The sequence below is a fragment of the Phalangium opilio genome, unplaced genomic scaffold, assembly GCF_054372755.1.
Source record: "Phalangium opilio isolate 3A_F unplaced genomic scaffold, DU_Popi_V2 ptg000329l_1, whole genome shotgun sequence".
Taxonomy (NCBI): Eukaryota; Metazoa; Arthropoda; class Arachnida; order Opiliones; family Phalangiidae; genus Phalangium; species Phalangium opilio.
Genome location: NW_028324226.1, coordinates 7,289,660 through 7,316,626, shown reverse-complemented (window position 1 = coordinate 7,316,626; position 26,967 = coordinate 7,289,660). Strand labels below are relative to the sequence as shown.

General features: G+C 37.1%; 1 protein-coding gene across 6 annotated transcripts in view; it reads left to right on the top strand.

The window, feature by feature from the left end:
• Window positions 1-26,967, top strand: part of LOC149610608 (potassium voltage-gated channel protein Shaw-like) — a 519,915-nt gene that overhangs the window by 286,320 nt on the left and 206,628 nt on the right. The gene's annotated exons all lie outside the window — the stretch shown is intronic.

Genomic DNA, 26,967 nt, shown 5'->3' with positions numbered 1-26,967 from the left:
AAGGGATAAGAAGAGGCTGCATGCCCGCTGTTAGTAGTGTATAGGAGAGCGAACCGATTTCTTGGGCTACAATTCCAATCATAAAGAACGAAAGGAGCTTGAAATAAAACGGCTGACCGGAAAGGATCGTAAAAAACGAACGACTAGTAGAAAAAGAAAACCCCTGGCTACAATATCAAAGGGAAGCGAGTAGACCTTAGCATCCAAGGCGCAGGCGATGCCAAGATATTCCAGCTCAAGAAGAAGAAGAAAGGAAGGAAGTTTGAGACCATTTCTGTCCGCGGTTATTTCGCTCGGAGGCCAGCAGCCTTCCCCGGAAGACACGCGATATCGGAAGAGATAAAAGGACCAAAAATTCGGCCTATAATTTATAATAGCCCCTGAATCTCTCGCCGACGGCTTTACTCTGCACACAACAGGCTCGGAAAACTGAAAATCCGGCCAAAGACATTCTTACGATGTCTTCTAATGTTAAGAAAGAATGAAACTACTGAGATTCGTTGTTTGGAATATTTGTGCATATTAACTATTGAATTTCAAATAATTTTAATGTTTGAACAATTTTATTATCAAATAAATTGATGTAAATGCGCTCCCTAACTTAAAAGTTAATAGATTTTTGTGTTGCATCGTTGTTTCACCTACTTTAACATAAGATTTCGTGATATGTTCAATGAGCAGACTGATTCTTTAAATAATATATATTGCAGAAAATTTCATTTAACAACGTTAAAACCTCAATAATTTACTTGAACACTACTTTTCCGCTTCATTTACATTTATATAAATAATTAAAAAGCCGTGACTGACTGACAACGCAAAACCCTAACCGTTTGAAGCATAATTTTTGTTGGGATTAACGATCAATACAAATATGTATGGGAAACATATTGGAAAATGACGCTATAAAAAGTAACTAAAGTGTTTAAATTATGTACATTTTAACATTTATAAATATACTTTACAACGTCGAGTACCTTTTCTACTTGTTATCCATAAATTTTTAAATATAAAACTTCTTCATTGGAAAAAAATAATTTTGTACCTCGCATGGGGGATTGGTAGCGTTCAGATTTCGGGGGGCAATGACTTAAAATAATGGACAGAGAAGCATGCAGCCCCTCAATTTAAATTACAAATTTTCAAAGGATTGTGAAACCGTACCATGCAGTTAGAGAGATTGATCGAGAGAGAAGATATACGGTAGACTATATCGGCTAAAACGTCATTTCCTACGCGTAAACATTTACCAAGCTAATTGTTGTTGATATAACCTACCGGGGGCAGCCCCTTAATTAAACAGAAGCCTGAAGATATAGGCCTTCAACCCCAGGCTTGAAACTTGGCATACCATATCCTACGCCCAAACAAACTATAAATGCCGACAGGAATTCCAAGTTGAAATTATTCCTGATGGACGTCCCTGAACCTCAACCTAATTGGCATTTTGAAATTCTCTAGTTCTAAAGAAATTTGAAAAGTTTCTACAAGTTGGGGTCTTTGTACTTATTCAAGGCCATAGATTCTATGTGGTATTATTGTCACATAGTCCAATTGTTTCTGTACCTCTATTCTGTGAAATGATGAAAACAAGGGTTTATCAACGAAACTCATATTGAACGTCCATGTTAACGGGCATGGTGCCCCTAACAGGCTGGCTTATTTTCCACACATCAATTTTAACCTTGACAAAGGCAGGAACCAATCAGAAATCGTAAACGAGGGAGGAGCTAAAACTAGCCTTTGCGAAGCTTACTGGGTCAGTCAACGCCAACCCCTCGACTATGGAAGCATGTGATGGCATTTTTAAGCTAAACCGCAGCCGACACTCGCTTTAAATGCGGTATGGTATATCTTCTCCATTAATAGGAACGACTTCATTACAGAAATGTAACGCAGCCCTATTATATCGTAAATGACACACATTATTTTTAGCGGGATGCATCTGCTACCGACAACCATTCAGTTTTTTAGGCTTTTGAGAAAAATTGGCAAACGACATGTCAGCAATGTCGATCGGACTGCGTGTTGTACATTGCACAAAGTTCTAAACCAAATTTTCATATAAATTAGGTAATTTTTACATCAAATTTCGCGAAAGTTTCACAAGTAGCTGCCATAGTTCGATCAAGATTTTTCTTCACTCCAAACTTAAGCATATGAAAATATGAAAAATATCGAACGGGACTATAACCTTGCAATTCTTCCTAGTCTACTATCGACAAAACATAATTCTAGTTACGCAAATCAGATTGACATTTGGGAACACCGACTTCTTGCACCTTTCCACCCCTTTTATAAAAACTGCAAGAAAAAAAATAGGGTTAAGGAAAAATAAAAGAATTCCAGAGGCCTGCGTTTCAATCGCGTCGCCATCGATTCCTTACACCTTTTCCAAACAGGAAACTAGAAAAGAGACGCGTTCTAGATCAAAAACATAGTTAGGCTTATAACTCTACACAGACGAAAGGAGAAGGACGGACTGAAAAAAAACGAATTTGGCAATTTAACCGTCGGAAATATAGGACTCGAAAGTTGCTGAAACTTGCAGCTGGAGGAGTTAGAGAATCTAACACTGTTTTTCATCAGACCTTCTGTTTCTAAGAGGATAAAAGGGCTGGAATCGTGGTGGCTCGGAGGACGAAAGACAGGGAGACTAAAACACACGTTAAGAAACTTGCGGAACATGCATAGAAGACTTTTCAGCTTTGACTCGCTCATGTGCATAGCCTCGTGACATTGTAGTATAATGGAGGGGTAGCCGAGGATAAATGAACGGCATGGCGGTTCGCATACGACTTGCGCATTACCTATTAAATGCTTTCAAAACAAAGGCTTAAAATTTAGCTAAATGATTCGTTTATTGATTAGATTATCTTTTTCTTTTAAAATGATTGGGTTTGTAGTAAATAAGAGAAATATAATAAATTGAGAATTTGACCTATGAGTAAGTACAGATGAGGTACTAACTCAGGTAAGTAGAATTAAGATGTTAGCTCATGTTCAAAATAGAATTTGGTTAAAGGGGTAGAAGCGGAGAGTTTGAAAGTTTTATTTTTCATTAGGGATAATACTACAAGATTAGTAATAGATAATACCATGAATTTATTCATTTAACATGAATATATATGTGCATTGACTAGTTAAACTACATATTCAGGGATGGGAGGGGCTTAGTTTGCGTGACGTCAGAGAATTTCCGGCGGTTTGTTTTTAAAGCTAAAGCTCTTGTCATGCGAAAGGCTAATTATGCTTGTAAATTGATCAACTACCGCATTAATTTACCTGGAACAGCAGAAAAAAACCAGCATCATCAATTGTCACGATTTCAAATGTCAGTAGTTTATTTTCAACCGTTACGTTACATTCATTTTCTTAATGACCAACACTTTTCAGTTTCAGGAAAAACACTGCAGGCACTTTTATAATTTACTTTAAAAGATCAATATCACTTTCGGATATCGTGTTGAGATATTATTCACGTATCGGCGATCATTTTTAATATTCAGTTGACGCAGTTTAGTAAACCTAACTGAAAATTGTATCCCTCATACAGTTTTTTGAAACTGGTCGTCTGCTGTTCGAACTTCCAGGTGTCTCGATTTTGATTGGCTACCGCGATGACGTTAAACGCGTATGTAATAGAAAGATCCCTCCCATCCCTGAATAACATGATAGAAAGGCTAATGATACACATGTATATTCATGTTAATAAATAAATTCATGATAATACTTAGCATGTTCCTCAGCTTCTTATCAATAGTGGGCCAACAATGATATTAGTATAACCAGTGCTAGATTTAATTTTAGAAGCAGGAATGGAGAACGGTTAGTATTTACTTCAGTCCGACTCATAGCCCAGTATAGAGACCCTCCCTCCAACACGTAACGATAAGTTTAAATCTTATTGGCTCACTTAAACTACATTTTGATGACGTTGCTGACCTTTGTCGCTATGACCCACCCCTTCTTTCATACCCTCCCCTGTCCCGGGGAAGGGGGTCCAGAACTTTGACGGACGCCCAGATTACTCTGTTCTTCATTCCTACTTCCAAAATTAAATATATCCCTGGTATATCCATGAATTATTACATACATACACAAAGATATCTAACTTCAGAAATGTTTTAGTCACTGTCAATAAATTAGGGGGAGGGGGTGTTATGTGGGCGATTTTGAGTCGAAAATGTTAAATGACATTTTGGCGTCCGGGCCACTGTTTCGAAGTTAAGATTATAGTGTTTTACGGATGAATCCTTAAATTTAATTTCTAATTTAAATAAGGGCTTATCCCTAAATCACTCAAATCGTGACTCGAAAAACAGTGGCCCTGACGGCACATATCATAGAATATTTTCAACTCAAAATCGTGCACCAAAGAACATCCCCCTTGATTTATGCCACACTTATCAGAAACACCTTGTACATATGAAAAATAAGACATATAATATTTAACCGAACATTTCTGTCTCTTACCCGATATATTTATCTTTCCCAATTTTGGGAAATCATCTACGAATTATCTATGTCGTATCAAATATTTTGTGGCTATATTTTAATGCCGCATGATTAGTCCCGTTAATATTAAAGTCCATGGTGTATCTTCTCTTGAAAAAGGGGTGTAGTGCGAACGTTGGAATATAATAAAAGAAATCAGAGCCTGAAGAGAAAGAGAGGCGCTGAGAATCAGAGTGAAATATAGGCATACATATCCCGGGGTACGAGGAGAAAAGAAAACTGAATCAATCAGAAACTGTCAAAACTTCTCTTAATGCTGATACAGAATTGCGATGAAAAGCTCATGGATTTTCAGAAAAGTTTCCAAGCGGTACGCACGACTGAAAGGCAGGAAACAATAGAATATCCTGAAAAATCCTCCAAAGAAAAATGTTTGCAGAAAAAGAATACCTCAAGAATCGATATAGGCCTAGTTGGGATTATGGAAAGGCGGTTGGCCTATCTTCGAGCATAACTTACGTCATGTCCCTAAACATATACGAACAAAGAAGCTATTGAATGAAAGATGAAAATAAGTGGAGGAAAAATTGAGAGTGAAAAAATATAGGCCTACCAAGCTTCAAAATAGTCAGCCTTTTTTCATCGCTTTGATCCCTTCGGTATCGAATTTTAAAATTATTTTAGAGATGGTTTATCAAGTACCAACTTTGTGTCCACGGAAAAATTAGTGGTGAAAAACATCTGGCATAAATTATGGGGGATGTTCCTTGGGCACTTTTGAGTCAAAAATGTTCTATGACATTGTGCCGTCCGGGCCACTAATTTCGAGTTATGATTTGAGTGCTTTAGGGAAGACCCCTAATTAAATTAGCATAGTCTCCATGTTTCTTAATTAAATTTAAGGGGTCATCCGTAAAATAGTTCAATCTTAACTGGAAGACAGTCGCCCTGGCGGCAAAATGTCTTAGAACATTTTCGACTCAAAATCACCCAAAGAACATCCCCCTTAATTTACGGCAGACTTATCAAAAACATCCTGTTTATTACATAAAAACATCTGTAATTATGACGTTCATTGCTAATTTTAATATTTAATATGGCATTTTACATATGAAATCATTTTTGGCTGTGGTACTGCACAGTTCTTTTAGTAAGCTTTATGAGTCCCAGGAATACCGTAATTGCATCCGAAATCTCGTATTCCGAGAACATCAACTTGATCTTGTTTCTGCAAACGGTGCATGACGTGAAACAGCGAAAGAATTGGAAAACAAAAATGTAATCTTCTTGGCTCCAAGGACGAATGCATTGATACGTTCTCACATTTTCTATCATTCCCGTTTAGGCCTATGTTAGGCTTAGGTCAGGGATATATATTAGTTGTAATAATATATTAGAGTCTTTGCTCTATCTTACAATATCCTACCAAGGGTATATGGTAGCCGTCAATAGCGATTTTCTTCTGCGTAAAAGGCAGTGGAATCAGAGCTATTCCATCCAATATGGGTACGTACTACGTGGTACAAATATTTTCCTTGGGTCTGGAATAGTAGAAGTACTTCTTATTTCCCAGGAGACCGATAGCAATGGGAATAAAAGGGGTGAACCTAAGGGTAGCGAAGGCAATGATTTACAACCCGATAAGGTCGGATTAAGGCCAAACAGATCTCTCGTTATCCGTTATAGCCCCCCTTTTTCTAGATGCGCTACCATACCGTATACCTTCGGGGGAAAGTGACGAACCATTTTTTATATTTTAAAAGCACGTTTTTCTAAGCCTTAAGGCTTTACGGGTCAAGCGGGTGATGATGATGAGTTTAAGCAAAGTATTCGTTTGAAAAACCCTTGTAGACAATAAGTCTCCACAGCGCATGCGTCACGTTTAACAATGACGCACATGCACGAAAGGCAAGTTCTGAATTATTGACAATAACTAAAGAAGTTAAATATCTTTATTCTCTGACCAGAATCCAACCTCTCTCTTTCCAGGCTTATTTAGTCCAAATTTTTAAGAATAGCGGTGCTTCACTTGTCTCCTAAATTTAAACAGATTTTGCTGTTGGTTTTCCTTGATTTTAGTCGCTCTAGTTGAGAAGATGTTACGGAGACGAGTCAGGGGCTGAGTTTCACAAACCATGTTAATTTGCCTTTCATAAATCTATCTTAAAACGTTCGGCATTTCGATTACCACAAGACCGCAACTATATCCTTGGCACTTCTCAAGATAACGTTAGCACAAAACTCGCCAACGAACTACCTCTTTTGGCAACAGAAAAATGGATCATCAGTAAATAATGAATTTTTAGTCTCAGAGCGCCCGTTAAGGTTCCCTTTTCGGGCTGCTTGTAACGCTGACTGGGTCAGAACTGAAACGCTTCATTTCTTTTCCAAATGATATCTCGCCAAAAAAATCTCGATCGAAGCCAATTTTGATGGAGGACGGAAAAGGGGAGGATTTTGGCCATCCGTCTCAATGGTATCGCGGTCCAGACAAATCCTCGCTATGCTTAGACAAGTATCGAGCCCAAAAACCAAAAGAAAATTGCCGAGATGGGAGATGATATTAAGGGAAAAAGGGGTTGGGTTGGGTTGAGGGAAATACGGTCTTAATGAAATTGCTCATTCCGCTAAGAAATGACGAAGACGTAAAAAGAAGCGTCGCGTTTCATATATATTTTACTACATCGTCGTGTACCATCTTAGGACCTTGGAAAAGTCGTAATAATAGACAAAGACATCGACAGATAAGTTGGTAACGGAGTTGTTCATAATTTGAAAAGCAGACGCGATATTTCTGGTTATATGGTAGGACAAAAATCAAATATTTCTGAACTTCACAGGCCGTAGGGATGATTCACGAAGCAATATAGAGGCAATGCGAGTTGGCTAGCCTCCCGCGTGGCTCCATCTGGCGCTAAAATATTTCTCGAGTTGAATTTTTCAGGGGAGAGCCCAAAACAAATAAAAAATATTTCACAACTGCACTGCTACCATAAATATTGTGCATAACAATATCAGCTTATGAAAATCATTGCAAACGTTTTAAACAAAGAAATGTTACGACTGACTATGACATTCCGCGATGAAAATAATATTGCAACAACAAACAAGTTCACACTTTACATTTTTACAACAGTTAGCTTATCGCGTTTAAGCTCAGTTGCAAGGTGCTAAAAGAATATATATAAATATGGCTTTCACGACAACGCAAGGGCGGCAATCTGTTGAGATTCTTTTCCTCATTTGGCTAGAAGTAAAATAACTGGAAGTCATAATAATAATAATAATCAAAAGCAAGAAACTCATTTCATCCAAGAATCTAGTCCGATATTACGGATTTCAAATGAAAAGAAATGAAAAAGCATGCTATTTCTGTCCAGCGATAGTTAGCCACTCTTTAATATATGGCCTCGAAAACTCGCTACAAACCTTTTAGTCATATTTCCAGCGCAGAAATATAAATATAAACCATTTTCTTCGGAAACGCCTGGCATTTTATGGTTTTATTGTAGGAGAGGCCTGCTAGGCCGGAAGTGGTGGTGCGGATTTTTATTAGTTGTTTTATGGTTTTTAATTAACGCGCCTCGAGAGTGCAAAGCAAGCAGTTCCTTAATTAGAAATATAGGCTCGCATAAATGGTGCCGAAAACCTCCTTCAAATCTAACACGTCACGTGTGACTAGTTTTGAGGCGTGACCCGCCTCTAGCTATGTATATCGTGACCCTATTTAATTTTAAAAATGCACGAAAAATGTTTTACAGGCGAACGAACTCGTTCAAGAAAAGAGAAACGGTCATATGGGATTGGAAAAATAGAATTAATTTAAATAAATAGTATGATTAAATGAAGCAACAATTTTAAGTGCCTGAGATCACTGTCAGAATATCGTACTCGAACCAAAGAAAGATATTAATATGGACACCACACAGTCTTGTAAATTATGTTTCGATGTGCATGATGTGGTTTACACTACTTAGATGTATTTGAAGGGTCACAGCAGATTAGGCCAACTTTCTTTCTTTTTTTTCTTTAACTAAAAAGATGCTGAACTGCAACCATTTTTTTAGTAACTGTTTGCAAACAGGTGTCGCTATTTTCCGGTAGCTTCCACGTATTCCTGAGATATTTCAATCTCTTTTGGCTTAAAATAGATCTATGCTACTTTGTTACCAAATTCTTTAAGTTCTATATTATGTTTTTGGGATTAACTTTTGATTCTAGTTTGCTATCGTTTTCTTACACTGATGTAAGCCAAGCTTCTCTGGAGGTCAAAGTTTGTTTTCAGTTCTACTCTATCGGTGCCAAATGCCCCGTGTCCGCCGGAGGTGACAGGTGATATGACCCCAATACCTCTTTGGCCACTTCCCAAGTAAACCTTATTTAATTCAATGATTAATCACATCATAAACCCTGACTAATAGCATCTTTGCCCAGGACCCAATTTCAATTGAAACCCAAAAAAAAATATTTGATAATGCTCAAGTACGCTTCACAAAATAGTGAAATTTATTGTTGTGTAGTCAAAGAGAATATACCGAGAGGAGCAGAAAGTTTAGCCTTTCACAAGGCTTTTGAAAAGAACGGGCCACGGGTTTGAAGTAAGTAGCTCCGGTTTATTTTGATTGGCTAAGCAGCGACATCTTTTACTGGTTAAATTAGGTCGACTACTTATTTTTGGTGGCGGCAAAGGGTTGATCTCTGGGTTGACCGTTGACTTACAAAAGGTAATTTTTAAGTAGACGACACGGTGCACGTGAACAACCGGAAATAGTTTCACCAAATTCAGAGCCAAAGTTGCAAAGTTTCTGCTCCTCTTGAGATGTGACGCCAGTATTTGGTAGCAACCTCCACCTGGTATAAATGTCACGTGTTAGAGAAGTTGGCCGTTCTCCGTCTCCGACAAAGGCTCTCCGTTGTAACCCCCCCCCCCTTGATGGGACCGAGGGGGACGAGAGCCTGGACGAGAGAGATGCCCAAAGGTAGTTGGAACTAAGACTCAGGAGAGTCAAGACTGTCCCTTAAATAGAGGATGAACTTGTAAACGATTTTTGTAAATAAATGCATTTTATTTTGTACTCTAAAACCTGCGGTTTTAACTCAACTTTAGTAGCTTAGGCGAGATTTCCTCCATCGTTAAATTAAACGTCAGATCGCCATATATTCTCTTCGGTGTAGCGAAGTGAAGGGAAAAGAGGGTCAATGATTGAACTGAAACACTGTTTTTAGCTCTTGGTACTGTCGCTATTACAGTAGATATACCTCATCGAAGAGAAAGTAATATTTTCAATTAGATTTAACAGGAATTTACGTTGTTAAAGCGGTTGAAGCTTAAAAATGCGGGAAGTCCTTATTTCATCTTAACCCTTCAGCCGCCCTTTAATAGGCTAAGAGATTACAAAAATAAGACTTTTTATTTTGACATCTTTCCGGAGTGATACGGTGTATTGGGGGTGGTAGAGGGGGGTCTGTGGAATGGAAGAGTTAAAGACCTATATCCTAAGGGTGGAAGAGTTAGTCTCTGGGAGAGTAGGACGTTGGAGGCTGATTGATGGAACGACACAGCCGCTCCATCGACCCGGAAAGACGCGGACAGAAAACGAACTCTCAGACCGATTCGACGGGAGAACGGTGGTGTTAGTAAAGGTATAGTAAGAAGAAACATTTTCTCTCTCGCGCCCCCTTTTAACGATAAAAGTCGATGCAGGTAGCTAAAAAGAACGTTTGGTCACCTGAGGTATCGGACATTTTCTAAAACTCACCAGTATACATTTGTCAAATTGACTGTAGGTCTGTGATAATAGCCATTAGAATTTTATACCCCAACATCATCTGGGACAAAAAAAGGCCTAACGCCTTATGATCCAGAAAGTTAACTTGGTTGTACAGTGCATATTGTAGATATTAAATTTTGACCCTTTCCTTTAAATCAAAGTAGTCATAACAAACGTTTCCATTATGATTGAAAACTTTACAATAGACCTTCTCGATGTAAAAAAGGGTGGTAGTTAACCCTCAGTATCGGGATATACAAGGGTGTTGATACATTGCCGTCCCTGCGCACTCTAATGATACAAAATTACTATAGCGCAGGCGCCAAAAGGCGGAGTTTTCTCCCAGTGACTTTCCCTCTTTAGTTGCACCGAAATGGTCTATTGTTTTCGTGTGGGGGCGAAGGTTGTTACATACAGTAGGCCGATAATGCGTTACATTATGTAGACTTTACATAATATATGGAAGAAACAAAACAAATCCTTAACCCGTTAGTTGACTATCAAGCAGTTTTTGAGCCCTTTTTGTATGGAAACTCATCGGTATCGCACAGTTGAACTGCATAATTTTTACACACCAAGGAACGAAGATTTGATTTTAAAATATCAAAAGTTTCAAGTGTTCGATCTCTCTGTCCCATCCATCCGTCCGCGGCAGTCGTAAGGTTACAGGGACTGGAATAAAGATAGCGAGGATATGGTTCCAACCAAACGTAAAATGGAATGCTTTTGGGGATAAGATAAGGGGTGGAGCTACAGGGCTAGATACTCTAACGCTAAAAAAGAAATATATATATTTAGTACATGTATCTAAAACGCGCGTATGATCCTTTTTATAAGTGATTCGTCCATCACTGTCCCGTTCTCTCAAGCAGTCAACACCAAGATGGTTTCACTTTTTAAGAAATATTTTAAGAAACCTTTTAGGATGGAAGATGCTTTCAGTATGATTTTCGTTTTCAAATCAAATCAATGGCATACTTTAATATTTCACATTAGATTCAGCGCATGCGTTATTATATTGAAATTTATGTCAAATAGATATGTGATGGGTGTTACTCGAGTTTTCAAAGAATGATGTGATTACCTCGAGCACATATTCGGTCCATGCGCTCATCCAATTTTAACTTAAATTGAAGCTTAATTTCCTCATGTTATTTTCCGCTAGAACTTGCAGATTCTCTTCATTTTCACTATAGAAGAATAATAAGTGACTGGGAACGCCTACGCAGATTGACTATCAGAATTTGATATTTTACGTCAAAGAACTTGTACGAGTTAAGAATGAACGTTTCTTGTAGCATTTCCGGTAAAAGTCTCACAATGAGGATTGTGTTTCCGGTTTATTTATTTTTTAATGGTGGTCACCACCTTTAAATATGACATCATATTCACACATTGTCTATAGGTAAAAGCAAAAATTCATAACATATGTTCCATAAGTTTGTCACTGATTACTGAGAGCTTGTCATGAAGTGACGGAGGTTAAAAGTCATAGATTCTCGTAAAGCGACGCCTGGTGAGGCGCTGCCAAAGGCTTATGACAGACTAAATATTAAGATCGACTGCTAAACCTCGTATAGTCAATTCTCGTTTGTCGTTCTCGAACTAACTCACAGTAAGTCTCGAAAATTACCAAGTATAGGTAATGTAATACTTATGGAACGTATCTTATAGACTTGTGGTGAAAGTGAACCAGCTTTCTAGATGTCAGTCAATTGGTTTCTTACATTTATTGCCACCATAATCCAAGATGACCCCTAGATTAAATTAGCATTGTCGTTCACTTTCTTTTAGGGCAAATACTCCAATCTTCACTTGAAAAAAGTGGTGCGGAAAGAAAAATGTCATAGAATTAAGTTACATTTTCGACTTAAAATCGACAAAAGAACACCCCCCTTATCAGAAAACTCTGTACACTAACTTAAAAATTAAAACGAAACAATTTAATAATACAAAAGTTATTTCGGCATTATCTTTATGTCGTATAGTGAATATATCGAATTGACTCAAAGCTATCCTCTACCTTCTCGAACTATAACTTTTAAAAGCCAACAGCATTAGGTTATTCGTCTTGTTTCTAAAAATAAACCTGACATAGAATTTGACAGGAATTGAAGTAAGGCGGGGAGAAGGTAAGGGTTCGACTGAGATAACTCCATTATCTAGATGAAAATTAAAATTTAATAACAATTCCCAAATGGATTTCCGGGAAGGCAGGGCTATAATTGAAAAATTTCATGGATTTAATTTATGCAAATGAGGGAGTCTTGTTGGCTACTGCGTTTCAATATTAATCCATGGCTTATATTTTCATGATTGTAACGTCTTTTTGAAATTTTGACCAATACAATCAGAAGTAAGATGAGACTAGAAGTAAAGAGCTCTAGCACTGGTAGTAGATCCTGGCACTAGTGAACAAATTTGAGGATTTTATGTCGCTTCCATCGCGCCTACATACTAGAGAGAAAAAAATTGGTCGAGTTCCAAAAACATTTCCTACCCCCTTCCCCTCAACCAAAAGCCGCGGAACACGGACGCGGGTGCTTGAATCTAGTTCGGCCGTCTCACGTTTTGGAGGGAAAACTCAGAAACCACTACCAGAGTGCCAATCGTTGGTGTGTTATCAAAAATATTCACTTTCGCCAAGTGAAGAATTTGGTTAGCTCAGTACTTCTAGGCTCATCTCACTTCTGATACAATCTATATACGTGTATATCAGCTTTAAATGTCAGTAATTAACGGACGAATACAGTGTAAAGTACAACACTTAATGTTTAGTAGGACTTGATTCCCTTGTTTTCATTCCGATTTCTACAGTATTTCACGCCAAGGAAACGAATTTATTAGGTTTTTCACAACTCGGAAGTTCATCAAATTCTCCGAACTCTATTTTTACGAGCTCTATTCCGTCCTCCTTTCACTAAATTTTTATTCGAAAAGGGATATGATATTTTTTTCCACTATAATGTTCTTTCTTCGTCAAAGTAGGGAAATCCTAAGCTCTTTTAAAGTCGGCAAGAAGAAAGTGTAGGGTACGTTGTATCCAATCTTAGGCAGAAAAAGTCCATTACAAAGCTTATAGGTTTAAAATAACCTGACGGAGGGGGTTAAGAGTCTTAATGGATCTTTAGAAATTCATCTGAACTTTTAGATGGAGTATACCAGCGTCGTGTTTCTTTATAAAAATATATATAGTAGAATGATAAGAACATTTGCACAAACTTATATTGTATAAGTATATAAATAGTAGGGCTTAGTTTGCTTGAAACATTGTTCGTAAAAAGTATATTTGGTTTTTCATTGAATATTTTGAGGCATCGACAATATTGTATATTATCAGAATCAGAATGTAATTACTTTAAGTACATGTTTTCTTTGCAATATTTTCAAGTCCGAATCTAAAACTTAAATACGTCGATATTGAAAAACGATAATATTAGTTCTAAATTGCTTTGTTTATACTCGAGTTCAGTATAGATGTAAGATTAACATTAAATTATATATTTTCTTCGATATTCAAACTTTCCCTCTAATTTATCTTATTTGGGAAACTACTGAATGATTTTAATGACATTAAATAATATCCTTTTCTTTTTGAAAAGAATTGATTCTTTAATAATGGTCAACCCAAAGGGTTTTTTAAAATTCATAAATAGATACACAATATCAGAGAAAACTAATTGTAATACAATTTTTCTAGCTCTTTTCTGCCATAAATCAAGTGCGATGTTCTTTGGGCAATTTTGAGTCTAAAATGTATTATGACATTTTGCCATTTGTGCCACTGTTTTCGAGCTATATGATTTGAGTGTTTAGGTATGACCACTTAATTTAATTAGCATTGTATTTTAGTTCTTTAATTAAATTTAAGGGGCCATCCGAAAAATACTCCAATTTTAACTTGAAAATGTAAAGGAAAAATGTAATAGAACATTTTCTACTCAAAATCGCCCAATTTATTACGACAAACAAGATGTTCGAGATATTTTTAAGTGGCGCCTACATGTACACTGACCGAAAAGTCGGAATGTATAGCGGAAAAACCACCTTTTAGGCGTCACAATTTATTTTAAAATTTTAGGACTTAAGATGAACTCCCTCCTTTCGCGTTGTATAAATATCAACCGATCTTTATTTTAAAGTTTCTACATCTGTTCTTGTCTTTCTATATGTTGCAACAATGTGACGAAATAATAAAATTTTAGATTCATAGTTGCTAAAACTACAGTCCATTAGCAACCTAACCGTATCGGTTGCAACATCTAAAACCTTTCCCGATAAAAACGTTTCGAATTAAAGATTGAGTTTGGCTTATTTCGAAATAGTCTTGGCGGTTTGAAATAGTTTAAGGTTTTTAGTTTAAGAGAATAAAGTCGGTTTATAGCAGAGGGCATTTTCATTTCAAACGAACGATTTTCGTTGATGTTACAATAAAATTAGTGCACTATAAATGGAGTTTGTGTAAGATTTATTTTTTTTTAAAACACCGATATCAGGAAAGTTAATATCACTTAAAACTAATTAGTATAATTAAGACTTCATTGATCGTGCAGCTTGGTTCATAAGAAGTTTCTCGTGCAGCTTGGTTCATAAGAAGTTTCAGATATCTAATAACTAGAAGTAAATTCGGCGTGAAATTCTTTAAAACACGATTTGAATGTATAGTTTTAGGCACTGTTTCGTTATGTACTATAACCAAGATGAGTAGGTTTCGTTTTAATCGCTGGAAAACGGTTGCCAGAAAGCTCTCCAAAGGTTCCTGGTCCTATGACTGCTGGCATACCGGGTGTTTCTGATGCGTCTGCCCTAAATTAAAGGGGCTGTTCTTTGGGAAATATGGAGTCGAAAATGTTCTATGCCTGGCCACGGTTTTCAAGTTATGATTTGAGTATTTTAAATTTAATTAAGAAACTAAAAGACAAAGCTAATTTAATTAATTGATCATCCCTAAACCATTGAAACCATAACTCGAAAACAGTGGCGTCGACAGCTCCTGTCATAGAACATTTTCGACTCAAAAAATTATCCATAGAACATCCCTCTTAAGTGGCAGACTTATCAGAAACTCCCTGTGTTACATTAAGTTCATTATTTCTTTCATGACAGAGCTATACAGCTTTATTTTAAACGAGCGGTGATCCTGGAAAAATGTTTCTCGAATAAGTTTCTTATTGCTGCCTCATTGGGTCCAGTTGTGATCAAATTCATTGTTTGCTATAACGCAGTACTTCAGCCAATAATCTTCTTCTCAATATAACAATTTACAGTCTGGGCGTAAAATCGTTCACGTTTTACGTCGTAAAAAGTTAAAAGCTTAGTAAGACTTAACCTTAACTTTGTCGCGAATATAATTGGTTGAAAACGTGGCGTCACTTTTTATTCGCACTGAAATTTAATTGCGAACAAGGCTGATCGCTTTGTTTCTTAAGGTTTTAAAAATTAACAACTATAATAAAAGGACACAGCTACGAGAGAATAATATAAAAAAGGAATTAAATTTCACAAAGAGAATTAAAAATTTATATCGACCGAACTGCTGGTCTGTCTTCGGAAATTCGATAGTGTAATAGTGGTGGGACATTTTGCTATATTTGATTATGGTGGTTTTATAATTGCTCTTAACTAAAATACATCAAAATCTATCCACAGTCCACGCATATTTGTCTTTAAATTTAATATTTTATAAGCAACGTCGTTCATACAATGTATTTGTGGAAACTGAATAAAAATAATGCAAAGTCCTTTAATCAAGAAATTAAGAGAGGAGATACCCAAAATATTTTCCAACTGGATATAGAACTTGACAACGTTTTCTTTATTTGCGAAATGATCTTTTAAAGCTGAAACTTGAAATTTTTATAATCGTTAAACGTCATTTGCAAGGAACTATGCCTTTAGGAGACTTTATATTTTTTTGCAGGAATACATTTGTTCTACTTGGAATCTTTGACAGGGCCTCTCTACTTGAATTAAAGGGGAGGAGGTTATAAAAGCGTCACCCCTGACGTCATGCATAAGGTATTTGAACTTAGAAACCACGCGATATTGATGTTGCAACTTCCGCGACCAATGAACGCCGAACCCTAATGTAAACAATTTCTCTTACCGTGTTCTGAACTAGTAAACTAAGGATCGACGGTTGAATAGCCAATGAAACACGAGGAAGGAGGAGCAAAGTTTTAAACCATTCCCCTAACCTTCAATCAGATATTAGTTTGGGGTCTATGACCTCATAAAGATTTAAATTAGAAGAAACTATGTATTCCGGTTTTCTGTCCCCAATTTCGACTATATACAGCATGGCGAAGGTTTTTTACCTCTCCGAGTGACGTATGTCACGGAGAGGTATTACACTGGACGTGTGGGTGTGCCTGTCTGTCTGTGTGTGTCTGTCTGTCTGTCACACCCCACGTGACCGCGTTCGCAGTTTGCGTATCGGAGCAAACGTGTTCCCAATTTCCGGACTGCATTGACAGTTCACGGAAATTTGGAAAATTGTGTTTGTCTCCGCTGGCTATTCTACTCCACATGGACACTAGTTTGTACTTTCTGGCTTCCAAGCACCACCATCTTCTGTTCTTCGTCAATTTCACCTTGACACCAGCTTCTATGCGCCACCATCTTCTGTTCTTCGTCAATTGCACCTTGACACCAGCTTCTATGCGCCACCATCTTCTGTTCTTCGTCAATTGCACCTTGACACCAGCTTCTATGCGCCACCATCTTCTGTTCTTCGTCAATTGCACCTTGACACCAGCTTCTATGCGCCACCATCTTCTGTTCTTCATCAATTGCACCTTAACACCAGCTTCTATGCGCCACCATCTTCTATTCTTCGTCAATTCCACATTGACACCAGCTTCTATGCACCACCATCTTCAGGTCTTTGTCCATTCCACATGGACGCCAGTCAGTACATTCTGGCTTCTTTTCCTTCGTCATAATTTGGTTTCAAGATATACGCGGCGATCGGCTAGGGTTACGAGAAACGTCTAGCCTCCCAATGGCAGGGCTTCCACCATCGGTTCACGCGAATGCGTTTTTATCTATTATTATACTGGAAAAGAATCGTATATATACCCCAAAATTTGAAGAAAGCGGGCAAGAGGGGTACCCTTCACTTTAAACGTCAATATTAGCAAAGTTTCGAAAGATAATAGGAACAACTTTATTTTAAACGATTTAACTATTTTTAAAGTTATTTACTGGCGATTAAAATAATTAATATCATTTATATTTAATTAATTATTTAAGATAAACTTATTTCTTTGAAGTGACACAAGTGAGAGTTTACATAGAACGAGTAATGAAGATTGCATCTGAATCGAAACACGCATATCAAAGTTAATATAAAGCGAGTAGGATGATAAGATCTCTTACAAAACGATAACATTTCCTTTTTGCAGTATATTAAATGGAAATATTTTAAATAATTTTCGGCATTACGATTCTTTTAGTAGTTGTGTAGCTATAAAGCTCTGTTTCATCTCAATATTCCAAGAACATCTTTTGATATTAACATTTCAAATTTGGTGTTTACTTTTTAATTCAGCTTTACTACATTTATATATAGTGTAAACGCAACTTTTAACTTCACTGCATTATATGGATTTTAATATTTGGTGTTTACTTTTTAATTCAGCTTTACTACATTTATATATAGTGTGAACGCAACTTTTAACTTCACTGCATTATATGGATTTTAATACTTCGCCTCTCAATAAGTGTTGAAGCGATTGGGTCTATGAAATAAGATACCCTAGATTTAAACCAGAATTGACCTTGATTCGTGTCCTCTTACAAGAGGTGTTAACGGTTCAGAGTGAGCCGAAAGTTAATTACACACTTAAGTGATACATATTAGGTCCTCATTAGAATTATAAGAATACACACGGAAATGTTAAACGATCAAACCTTTACAAATGACCTTCGCAATATCCCGCCAATTTGAGCTACGTATTTCCGGTTTTTCTCATTGGCTGGTGGACCCATGGACGAAGTTACACTGAAGAACCAATGGCAGCCCATTACTGCCCCCATTACTAAGCGACTAAACAACCAATGTAAAGCTTACTTCCCACTTTTCAGCCCCAAAATGGAGGGGGTTATGAAAATGCGGAGTCAAATCCCGGAAAAAGCTAGCGCCATCTAGACAAAATAAGACTTTAGCTGCTTCCCTCGTTAGAACGTTGATTCCCCCACTATCCGGTTTGCTACTATCTGCCGCTAGAAGGCGAATTAACAAGTATTTTTCGACTTTCTCTCTCTGCCATCCGTCCTTCAGTATTGGTTCGTCCATGGTGGACCTGTGTTTGGAAAGTAAATTCGTCTCGACTCGGAGAGGTATATTTTGGTTTCCCAACTTGTTTATTCCAACTTTGAAATCGTGTTGCAACTTCTAACGTTTATTGAATTTTTTCTGGCAAAATATCCTTTTCGAATTTTCAAGAGCAGGCCCCCAACAGAGTATTTTGTTTCTTGGCACAGAACTGTATATTACACTATCATTACCACATCCAGAAAAATAATTTGAAAAAAAAAAATTGTAAAACGGAAACATATGCTCGCAAACAGTAGTAAAACACCCTCGTTAAAAATGGCTTTAGGAAGAAGCTACTACAACATTTAGCGTATAGAATGCGACCTGGTTTTATTTTTTGGCCTATTAGCTTTTTGTAGGGGTTTATGACTTTTATCTTCTATCGTTTATTCGAGAATATAGAGCTAATATAGGAAAAGTGCAAGAGATAACAGGAAAGGACGTCATTAACGTTTTTTCCACCAGGTTACTATCAATGGTTTGAGGTATAGTAGTATTGTGGTATTTTGGATCTTACCTTTACAAAATTTAGGGGTATCATCGGATTTTCTTGGTAATGGTTTTCAGATTTCATTAATAATATCATAACCTTAATTGCGTAAGTATGGGTCTGTCGAGAGAGCATGCATTATCGGCGACATATTCGTTTAAACGTATCTTCTCCAAATAGGAATAGACTAGGGGCAGCTTATAGCGTTTTCCTTTGGGTCCTCGCGGAGCGCTCCCATGGAGGAATAAAACTAGGAGATCCTATTCTTCAAAAACAGTCTTTAACGAAGCTGGAAACTACTACTACCATTTTTATTGCTCCTTGGGAGCGCTCCGCGAGGACCCAAAGGAAAACGCTATTACTTCATCTTTTCGGGTATTGGGTAGAGGTAGATATCACAGTAGACGGTGATTTGTGCTTGGAGGAGGGAGTTGATTCTGGAGTAGCGTAGCTGTTTAAAAATTCCAGCATGCTTTTCAAGATAAGTAAGGGCAGTCACTTTTTGGTGGACATAATTTACTAAGTAGTTCTTGTTCCTATAACTAGTTGGCAACCTAAAGCCGGGGTACTAATTGTACTATGGGTAAAAGTTACGGCATACATGTATGGGAAGCGCCTTCTCGTGTTAGTGCTATAGACCATGTACCTCGTCGAGAGATTGTGGGCGCCGGAAAAATTTACCAAATCGGGGGCCTCCTTCAAGACAGCCCTACACGTGCCCCCGACTCCTAGAAGGTACAGGCCCCGTCGAAACTGACCGTTTTTCATCCCACCATCTCAACCACCCTGCCTCCAAGGATACACTGCACTACGAGAAGCTCATCTCCATCTATCCTTCAAAAAATATATCTACTCATAGAAAATATCCTTTCGACTACACTTAAGGAGATATGATTGGTTTATGATAATATTTAGGCAGATGTTATTTATACTATCTTATCGTAATTGAAAACGCCTAAAACAAGGTCAGAATTTATAACTCACGCAAAGTGTTTTCTGATCATGTAGCAGGCGACTGTCAAACTCTTACAATACAGTTTATAATGAGAGGGAATAATTTATGGAATTTTTAATCTGTATATACATGTATTTGTGAAATACATTGATTACTGTAGCATCGGAACTCCTTGACCTACGATGCTGAAACTGGTTTGGAATGGACAGTACAGGAAAATATCGTACATATTTTGAGTATAATTCTTAACTCCATTTGCTACTCAGATTAAAATACAGCAACTAATTCGAACTCAACCTATAAGTAAGAATAATGTCCCTGCGAAATTTCAGCATCCAAGGGAAAACCGTTTGGGCTGGGCGTTGATTATCAACCCTTTTTCTCATACAGCATAGACATAATTATACAGTTTATAAGTAACAAGAAACAAAACTATTCATTATAGATCTACGTGTGTTAGCATAAACAAATACAACCCAATATAGATGAAATTTCGAAATTCATATGAACATAACAGAAACATCGTGAAATATTGAGGAATTGCAGTTAGAAGTTAGAACAGGAAATCGGTCGGCCATTCCCAAGATATAGGTTCCAATCTAGCTCATAGCTGTTCACCAATTCAATGCCTAACTATAGTCTTCAGTTAATAACTGGAAAAGTTGTCGCGGTGTAATTCTTGATCCTATTTTTTTATTAGAACCGGCAGTGGTGGATATACGAGTCAATCCAAGAACTTAGCAACACCACAAAAGCCTTAAGCTTACTATGGAATAGCGCGTTTTAAAAAGTTACTAATGCTTTTTAGTGTGAATAGCGTCGCCAGATGTCGCTATCTCCGCAATTCAAGTTTTGGCGCGATCTTTCAAACGAATACGTTTCAAAACGCACTAACCTGTAGTAAGCTTTAGTGAAAGCCGTAATTGTACCGGATCTTTCTTTAATTCCCAATAAGAGCTCGGAGCTGAAAGTGGATATTTTCTTAAAACCAATTCCTCACCGAACTTGTTATTCGTGTATGCAACTTCCCAAACACAAACAAACACACACACACACACACACCATCCAATACCTACAAGCGTTATAATTATTAATAAAAACGAAGATCAAAAGCTAAAAAAGTTTTCTTCCAGCAATTTATATTAATAATTTATTTTATAATTCTGTTGCACCCTTTGAAGTATCGTCTACCTCGGTATAAACTATGTTTCTTTCCCTATAAAAACCAATATTGCAAAGCTGAAACACATGCACTGTAAGTATAGCCAACGTTTATATTGGACGATGAAAAACGTTGCTAGGCTGGCGGTGATGTACTCATACCTTTAAAAAATTCATTATAAGTATAGGGTTGTGGATTTTCCCGTGGCTTACTAATTATGGAAATGACTTCGGGCTCCCATGTTTAGATTAAATTTTTCATCTCCTTTCCCAATATATATTTAAGCATAGACTTCTCCCTATTGCGGAAAACCAAGAATTTATTCATTTCCTACAAGTATATTTAACTTCGAATTGTACAACATACTGTCTATACGGCTTTAAGTATTAGAAATGGAATTTTTATCGATAGGACGTAATAACACTTATAATAGTGAAATGTTATTGTAAAACCGCTTATTAGCAGTGGAAACTTTTCAAAAGAAATTAGTTTAACTACCATCAGAATTTTTATGGGAATAGCTTACTGATAATGGAGGCTCCAGATTCCAAACAGCTTATTTTCATTGTGAAGTTGAGTGGAAATGCTTCTAAAATAGCCTACTGGCAGTAGAAACAGATTCCAAAACAGCTTATCTTCTTTGTAAAACTGAGGGGAAACGCTTCTAAAATAGCTTACTGGCAGTAGAAACAGATTCCAAAACAGCTTATCTTCTTTGTAAAACTGAGGGGAAACGCTTCTAAAATAGCTTACTGGCAGTAGAAACAGATTCCAAAACAGCTTATCTTCTTTGTAAAACTGAGGGGAAACGCTTCTAAAATAGCTTACTGGTAGTAGAAACAGATTCCAAAACAGCTTATCTTCTTTGTAAAACTGAGGGGAAACGCTTCTAAAATAGCTTACTGGCAGTAGAAACAGATTCCAAAACAGCTTATCTTCTTTGTAAAACTGAGGGGAAACGCTTCTAAAATAGCTTACTGGCAGTAGAAACAGATTCCAAAACAGCTTATCCTCTTTGTAAAACTGAGGAGAAACGCTTCTAAAATAGCTTACTGGAAGTAGAAACAGATTCTAAACCAGCTTATCTTCTTTGTAAAACTGAGGGGGGACGCTTCTAAAATAGCTTACTGGCAGTAGAAACAGATTCTAAAACAGCTTATCTTCTTTGTAAAACTTAAAAGGAACGCTTCTATGGCAGCGTTTTAACAGCTAACTAGTAGGGTGTGCATTCAGAGGCGAAACGCTTCTAAGATAGCTTACTGGCAGTGGAAAACTGGAAACAGATTTCAAAACAGCCTATTTTCTTTGTAAAGATGAGGGGAAACACTTCTATGACAGCTTTTCAACAGCTAACTATTAATAGGGTGTACATTCAGAGGAATTACTCCTAAAATAGCTTATTGGCAGGTCGATTACTTGGAAAATTCTCGCGTTATTCGTCCTTCAAGAATCAAGGATGAATTAAACGCGTTCATGTAAAATGGGATAACAGTGCGGGCACTTCCCCTCCTTTTTCGCGTTTTCATCGGATGAAGCCAAAAATCCTCATCATCCCCCTTTAGGCACACCTCGACGAACAACGAATTAGTATGTTTGCGCCGCTACTTTGCATAATGGTTAGCGCGGGGGCTTGGACCGACTTCTTTAAACAAGAACAACGCTTAGACTTTACGCAGCTTTCGTTTAAATAACGAAAAAGGATTTGCGAGTTAGGTAATCCATCCAGAAATGGAGAGGACAAAACTGTCAATAAGGTTATTTGCAATTGCGTGTATACGTTTAAACTAAAAACTGCAGGTGGAATTGGAATGCATTTTAACTTATAACCGTGTTGCGTGTGCAATACGCTCTATTGATTATCTTCGCCACGCGTCAACATTATTTTAAACCCTTTGTGGACCGCGAATACCCCCTCAACTTGGTAAAGTTAGGGTTCATCTGCTAAGAAGTCTGCTTTTAGAATAAATTTAAAACTTTATTCGCGGTTTAGGGAGCGCGATTAATTCTGTAATTTGTGTAAAAGGTTCTAAACTATTCTAAAACAACAAATAGTCAAAAACAGAAACTTCTGCCTTGGACTTCGATACCTAGGAATTGATTAACTTAACGCTAAGGCTTCGTGACAAAAATAAACGTTGTAAAAGATGGAGTAACTGATGAGCCTGTCTCTTTGGCTTACGAAGCCAAACTCAGTCTTTGTGACATCAAAATAAGCAGTACACAAGCTGAGAACCAATTTTAGGAAACAGCTATTCACACATCTAGAGACGCGAAATTGCCCATGAAATACCGGTAAATTACCTATTTAAATTTTAGGAAAAACAAAACGTTAACTTGTGAGCTTTGCTGCTTTGCAAAGAGCGAATGAATGGAAATTGAGGTAAAACAGAATCCCAAAGTAAAGTGGATAATTCCAGAAGTATATAATACTTCTCTTCGAGAGAAGTGTACCACAAAGCAGGGTAAATGTAACGTCATTCTTCCCAACATCGGAACATTTAGAGCAAGGTTACTAAACCGAATCACATACGCGATAAATAGTTCCCTCATCATTACTCTATTAGCGTTTAAATATTTGGCAAGACGCGCTTGTCATTTTTGTCCCACGTCAAGACGAGGTTTGTGGGATGATTGCTGGAGATTTAATGCCAAACAATTACAGAATTCACCTTACGGTGCGATGCCCATTTGTAGTTTGATGAGCGGGAAAGCAAACTTAAAGGGTGAGCCTGGGATGTATGACGTTACATAACTGAAGTATTAAGAGGATACAGAGTGTCATCCTTCTTCTATTATCCCCTTCTGATAATTCTTACAGCCTCTGGCAGTCTAGTATATTTAGTTTTACTCAAAAAGGTTCTGCTTCTGAGCGCCAAAATTTGGAAACTGGTCATTTACAACGGTAATTTAAAGGTATGCGGCATGATGAAATCGGTATTTTACGGTTTTATTTGTTAAATTACCGCCATTTTTGTTAAATTACCACTAATTTACCGCCATTTTTGTTAAATTACCGCTAATTTACCGCTATTTTTGTTAAATTACCGCTAATTTACCGCTATTTTTGTTAAATTACCGCTAATTTACCGCTATTTTTGTTAAATTACCGGCTATTTTTGTAATTCACGGTGATTTTTGTTAAAATTACCGGTAATTTAACAAAAACAGCGGCAAATTGCCGGTAATTTACCACTGTTTTTGTCAAATTACCCTTAATTTACGGCGTTATTTCGTAATTTTACGGAAGGTACGTTACCGCCTCACATCTCTACATACATCCTACAAAAGATAGATAAGGCTAAAATGTAAATACAGACAGTCAACAAACGCGGGAAAAAAATAGGAGCTCGACACAAAGGTGATCTTTATCGAACAACAAGGGCTGGAAGGCGAGGGTGCATGGCCGACTCTTTTCACTATATTAAGGATAGAAGCCAGAAGAGCTAATTTCGATTGCTGTCGATCTTTGTCGCTTATTTTCTCCCGCGGGTTCTTGCCTCCTTTACTCCTCCTTCCTCTTTCTCATCCCATCGGGTTTCTCTCATTTCGTTCCTCGCTCGAATAGGGCAAATAGAGAGATTTCCGTGACATTTTAATTAGCCTTCCCTAGATCCTAGACGCCCTGAGATCGGAAATGCCGAGAGGCTTGATACTTGCGAAATCAGATCGAAGTGTTGCAAACATGAAGTAAATAATTCACGAAATCAGGCTTTAGTGTTGTACACAATCAGGTAAATAGTTCACGAAATCAGGCTGTAGTGTTGTACACAATCAGGTAAATAGTTCACGAAATCAGGCTGTAGTGTTGTACAAAATGAAATAAATAGTTCACGAAATCAGGCTTTAGTGTTGTACACAATCAGGTAAATAGTTCACGAAATCAGGCTTTAGTGTTGTACACAATCAGGTAAATAGTTCACGAAATCAGGCTGTAGTGTTGTACAAAATGAAGTAAATAGTTCACGAAATCAGGCTGTAGTGTTGTACAAAATGAGGTAAATAGTTCACGAAATCAGGCTGTAGTGTTGTACAAAATGAGGTAAATAGTTCACGAAATCAGGCTGTAGTGTTGTACAAAATGAGGTAAATAGTCAGGCTGTAGTGTTGTACAAAATGAGGTAAATAGTTCACGAAATCAGGCTGTAGTGTTGTACAAAATGAGGTAAATAGTTCACGAAATCAGGCTGTAGTGTTGTACAAAATGAGGTAAATAGTTCGCGAAATCAGGCTGTAGTGTTGTACAAAATGAGGTAAATAGTTCGCGAAATCAGGCTGTAGTGTTGTACAAAATGAGGTAAATAGTTCGCGAAATCAGGCTGTAGTGACAAAATGAGGTAAATAGTTCGCGAAATCAGGCTGTAGTGTTGTACAAAATGAGGTAAATAGTTCACGAAATCAGGCTGTAGTGTTGCACAAAATGAGGTAAATAATTGACGGAATCAGGCTGTAGTGTTGCACAAAATGAGGTAAATAATTGACGGAATCAGGCTGTAGTGTTGCACAAAATGAGGTAAATAATTGACGAAATCAGGCTGTAGTGTCGCACGAAACCAAGGTGTAATGCATGTTGTACAAATGAGGAAATAGTTCACGAAACCAAGGTGTAATGCATGTTGTACAAATGAGGCAAATAATTCACGACATCAGTGTAAGAAATTAAATACATTTTCCTCAAACTCATTCTAGAAAATCAAATATATTAAACTTGATTTTTTCCAAATAATGAAAGTTTCTTGTCAACAACTTTCTTGGAAACAATAGGATTTTTGGAAATTTCTGAAAATTTTGCAGCATTCGGAAATTTTGGTGTTTATCGGGAAAGCAGAAAAAAGGACGTATAATATCACCTTAATAAGTAATTCAGGATCCAGAATGGAAAATCTAGTACCTCCTTTATTTTGGAAGTGTCTGGCCTCTCGCAGACTTCCAGGGTGAATGGACAGAGAGTGGTTTTGTAGGGATAGAATTGCAATGATTTTGTCCTCTTCCCTTTTATATATAGGGATACCCGATTGAATAAACAACAAAATCGTACCTCTTACTTTACAATACCTAAAATATATTAAACCAAAGCCACCAAATGCTTAATACACTTCTAAGTAATTTGTTCTTCATTTTTAGAACAAGAACAAGTCGGGAAAACCAAAATATTACCTCTCCGTGTCGAGAAGATTATATAACCTTAAGTATCCAATGAAAACGTCGACCTTTTTGCCCTCATCCTTTCCCGCGCTTTGCGCTTCCGCATTTCATACTTACTCTCAACATTATCTTCCTCCATTTTACATATAAAAGTCAAATACTCACAAAAAGAAGTGGCAAAAACCTGCTGGCTCTTTACAACCACTTAATTTGACTTAATATCCAATTTCCAACAACAATAATATACCGGTAGTTTAATTGACAACCTACTAGCATCGAAATTCTCATTAAGAATGGCTCCCGCGGATAAAAAACGGCAATTTTCAACTAGGTGGGCGTTATCTCATTAGATTTGAAAAATATCATTTGTCTTTTTTACCAATGCCTAACCGTTTGGATTTTTTAAAGCAATCTTGGCACCAAAAAATATTTTTGAATGAGGATAAAAAAGGTCTGTCCTCTCTTAATTTTTAAAGCTTTTCTCGTGATTACTCTATACAACAGTAACAAGGAGTATAAACCCATTAGTGGAAGCAGTATTTTTTTCCCAAAACAATCTCGCTTATGTTTATGCAATGAATGAAATATATCACAATGCACGGGCCTTGATAGATATAGGAGGCAATGAAGGAAATATATCGCATGCACGGGCCTTGGTAGATATAGGAG